Below are 5,158 nucleotides of genomic sequence, written 5' to 3' on the forward strand. Positions count from 1 at the left end.
AGCAGCAGCAGGAGTGAGACTCCGTTTCTTTTATCATGTTTGTGGTTGTGTTGGATATTAGTTGTTTTAGTTGGAACCTTCCCTTTTCGTATTTGGTTTGTATTGGTGGTCGTAAGGCCGTACTTGCTTATTTCTAGACTCGTGTTACATGATTTATGGTCGGGTTATCACCCCGAATCGTGATTATGCGATCGTGTATGTTGTGTTTGGGAAAGTGTGAGTAGTCTTTGACCTGAAGCCACTCGATCGAGTGCCCCTCAATCGGTTGAGTAGCTGTAGGTGTGTCGATTTGGAATCATTCTGATCTCGGGCTACTCGATCGAGTAGCTAAGTTACTCGATCGAGTAGGGCCAGCTCGATTGAGTACCAAACCCACTCGATCGAGTAGCACTGTTACAGGCACTTTTTGAAAATTAAATTATTTGAATGCTTTTATTTTCGCATATTTCGATATTTATCATGGTTATTGAAGGTTAGTAACATGTTTGGGTCGACTTATTAGATATGCTTGGGTTTGTGCTTGACTTATAAACGACATTTTGTGAGAAATAGATGTGACGGGGCAATAAAACATATTGTTGCGGGAATTTGGCATGCAAGTAATGTTATAAAAGTTCATATTTTTGTATGTATACATATCCTTACCTTGCGAGTAGTGGTTATGTGGCGTCAGGTGTCACAAAATGAAAAACATTAATTGGTTCTTAATGCATTCATTTTACTTCCTCAACGTCAACAAGCAAGCCTCACTTATTTATTACCGAAAAGACTGGTTACTTACTTCATGGACTTTCCATAATTCCATTATACACAGGTTGTTACACACTTAATGATAAGTACATTTTATATACATTTTAACCCCTTATATTAGTTTGATTTTACATATCATTTAGCACTTATCAAAGTGTTTTTAAGCTAATATTGTATTTCTAGTGCAATTGTGTGTTCAAGTGTGTTTTGTAGGAAAATGAGCTAAATGAGCTAAAGTACTATAAAATGTGCCAACACTAGAAGCAAGGCTAAGTATGAGAGCAAGATTGGACTAAGTGTTGGAAGTGCATGGATTTTGCATGAAGAAAGTGTTGGATCAAAATGAAAATGCAAGCAAAGTCAATATGCAAGTCAAGCCCAAATTCAAAGTCCAAATTATGGTGGAAAATATTGGATGCTAAGAAGCTTTGGATGCTAATATCACATTTAACCATGTGATTAAAGAGACATTAAGAATTTGCATGGGATTCATTTTGACAATTACTCAAGAATTGAAGGAAAATTAAGAGTGTGCTTAGGATGCCATTTTGGGATTCCTCTACAAAGTTTACTCCCTTATTTCCTATATAAGGGATGCTAATCTCACACACCCTACACCACGATTCACATACACAATTTCTCATAATTCTCTCTAAATTTAGTAGTTAGTTTAGATTAGTTCTTAGTTAAGTTTAGTTTAGATTTTATTTATGCTATTTACATTTCCCATTTACATTTCAAGTTATAAACCAATTCACATTTATAAGTTATTTATATTACAATTATTGTTCTTCCATTTCCATATTACAAGGTAATTTCTATTTACATTTCCATTATGTTTATCATTTTATTTGTCATTAGTTTAGTTTGCATTTACATAATGTTAGAGTAGTTTACATTGTCTAGGGAATGAAGGGAGCAATGCATAAAAAGTATTTGTAACATGATAAACTAGGATGATATAATTTTGTCTAATTGTTTCTATCACATGTTTGCACCATAATGTTTAATCTTTGTTTAAGGCCTTATTCATCGATTAAGTTTGTTCATTCGTTCTAAAAGTCGAGAGGCATGGAATTGAATTAGACTAATCATGTGTAGTAGAACGACCTAGTCATGGACGAGAGTTTCTCTAGGACCCGGTCTATGGTTGACACTAATATCGTAAGGTGGGTGTCTCTAAGCCTAAACAATTAACGTTTTATCAACTCCTATGTTTAATTTAAGCATTTACATAATTTGCATGTGTGACCCGACTTCCCTAGACTCCTTTTATCATTTAGTTTATTATTTTCTAATCATTAAACCAATCAACAAACCAATTCAAACGATAACCGACCTCAAGGTAAAATTCACTCAATAACAACTAATAACAACTCCCGTCTCTCTGTGGTTCGGCCCCTACGTACTACATTCATTTGTTTTGTTAGGGTATAAATATTATCTTTGCATAGGTGTGCGATAGCCTATCAAATTTTGGCGCCGTTGCCGGGGAGACGGTTTTGTTTGGTAAGTAGTTGTTGAATTTTATCTTATTTTATTTTTTCTCGAGGAACACTTGTTCCTTGGGATCATCTCACGGTTTCTTTGTAGTTTTAGTCCCTATTTTTGTAGGTGATAAAACTATCGGCCTTACATAATGAGTTACGAATTCATCCCACAACTCCAAGATGAGCCTTTTCCTGACTATCTTGACCGATTCTACTACTTTTACGATAGTCTCATCTCCCTTGGACATGTCCTTGATGGGGATTATTTGGGTCATTTTGTGCTTGGCGGCATGGATTCTGAGACTCGTGGATTGGCTCTAAAATTGAGTAATGGGAGTCTCTACTACATGATTGGGCCGGAACTTTGGAATTTCTTAGATTTCATGGCTTTCAAATGTCGGGAATTAGCAAGCCAATTCCATTATTGGCGCATTGAAGAAGAGCTTAAAGTGTTAGAGGCTCGTTTGGGAAGAAATTCTCAAGAGAAACCGAGACGACGTGAGCCTATCTTCTCTCATTTTGCTTTTCTACCTCCCCATTGTGAGTCTTTTGCTACTAACGATTTTGACTTATTGGATGATGATGATGATGATCCGATTTTATCTTTTAAAATCCCCCCTAGTGTCATTCAAATAGAAAATGTAGAGACTCATGTTGATGACATTAATCTTGTAGTAGATAACACACTCACCATGGACGATGTTGGGCCCGAATATAATGAAAAGGGCGAGGTTTTACACGAGACCTTAGACCCCTTTGAAAATCCTTTCGTGGAGGATGTGGTTGACCTTTTTAAGGTTGATGAAGGACTTAGTGATGCTAATATAAAGGTTAAGTGGGATGAACCCCCCATTTTTGACGAGTCCTACCACTTAGAGTTTTCATACCACCAATTTGAGACCGATTATAATTATAATTTGTACACTAACGATTATTTTTATGGTCTTAAGCATGATGCTCCTTTTCTTGCTGACGAGTGGAGTACGGTGGTTCTATTTGAAATCTCTCATGGGCAATTTGATAAGATTAATCATTTCTTGCCTTTGATCTTTCATACTTATATCTTATCAATTGCTTACATATGCTTGTGTATTGCTCATGCACAGGTATATGATTTACTTCTAAGGGCATTGACGTGCTTTTTAGAGGACGATGGAGGATCCAGTATAGAAAAAAATAGTTTTTTTTTATTTCACTTTTTACGCAATTTCATTAGGAATAAATATTAGACTATTAGCTATTTTGAGTTGTGATTTGTAGGTGTTTGAAGAGAAGAGGCGTTTTGAAGGATAGCATACTTCCCCATGTTGTAACCCCGTTCGGGGTCGTAACATTACTTTTTTTTTTCAAAAAAAAAAAAGTCAACGGTCAACCCCGATCGGGGTTGACCACCCCGATCGGGGTCGTGACTTTCTTCCTTATTACGCGTTTTAATAAAATACGGGATATGCTAATCTTTTCCATATGCTTCAAAAGCAAAGGTCGGTACTCCTTCTCTCTATTGTTCTTCATTTCTCAGTCAAATCACATCCGAAAACCTCTATTAGCATCAAGGACAAAGTACCCACCGGAATTTTGACCCATTTTGTGATGAGATGCTAAGTGGAGGAATCCTCCAATGTTTATGCTAGCTTGGGGGAGGCTAGTAAGTCTAGTACGTTTTCTTTATTTTGCATTTTAGTTTATTTCTCGCAACCCATTAAATATGACCTCTAGTCCTTCTTGTTTTATGCTTTGAGCCATTTTTATGGTTTCGTTGGGTAGTTTAATTGTGGCACATTGAGGACAATGTTATGTCTAGCTTGGGGGGAGATTGCATTCGCAGATTAGGTAGTTTGCATTTAGTTAGTATAGATTTAGTAAGAATTTTTGAAAAATTTATGTGAATTTTTGCTTCTAATTCTTTGCTTGTACTACTTATGCCCTCTTGTTTGTCCCATTTTTGGCTTGATAGCTCTTGATTCGCTACTTTTGACGGGATATAGCATGCATGGGGATGTCTTGACATAGTAGGTGGAAGATGGAAATTAAACCAAGTAGGCTTGATCTTGACTTTTGGCAAGCTACAAAATTGGTAAGGTAGAACCTCCTTAAAGGCCATTTCATCTTTATTTGGTCTCACTTAAGTGAGTGGTAGATCTCCTTATGGTGTGTGTTACATCAAAACGCACTAATATGGTCTTCTTTTCATCTCTTTTAAGCATTACTTTCATTTTGCTATGCATTTTTGAAGTCAAATTCACATTGATAAATTTGCCCATTTTCTAGCCCCCTTCACATGTTCTTATTCCCTAGCTACATTAAAAATAGCCTACCCTTGTTAAGCTAGTAGCTAAGTTCTTTCGGTGATGGGATGCTCAAAATTGGGATGATCTTTAAAATCTATATCATTGTGAAATTGATTTGCCGGATTTGTCATTATTGTCCGGAGTTATGAAAGAAAGAATTGGAGCAAGAAAAGAAAAGAAGAAGAAAAAAAAAGAGTCCGAAAAAAAAGAAAAAAAAATGATGAAAAGAGAAAAAGAAAGAAAATGAAAAAGAATAAAGTGATGTAATTTGGAAGAAAGGAAGAAGAGGTTGTGTTATTAAGAGTTCTCATGTGTTTATCAATATCTTATGGAGAATTTCTCATGATTAGTAATGTAAGAAGTCATTTGTCAATTTGATTTCTATTTGGGTTATTTAGGTTGGATTAAGCATCCTTTTATGGTTGTTGCTAGCTTAACCTTAGCTCCACATACCATAATTCTTTTGTTCCCTCTTATTTCTCATGTCACAAAAAGCCTTCTTTTTACCCTTCGGCTTCACATTTTGCTTGCATTTGATTGTTTTGGCTTATGATTTGATTGTTTACCATATTAGATTGCGGGCACATTCTCATGAGTCGAGGATAGCTTGAGTGATTATTCACAAAAATG

The sequence above is a fragment of the Silene latifolia genome, chromosome 11 (genome assembly GCF_048544455.1).
Source record: "Silene latifolia isolate original U9 population chromosome 11, ASM4854445v1, whole genome shotgun sequence".
In the NCBI taxonomy this organism is placed as follows: domain Eukaryota; kingdom Viridiplantae; phylum Streptophyta; class Magnoliopsida; order Caryophyllales; family Caryophyllaceae; genus Silene; species Silene latifolia.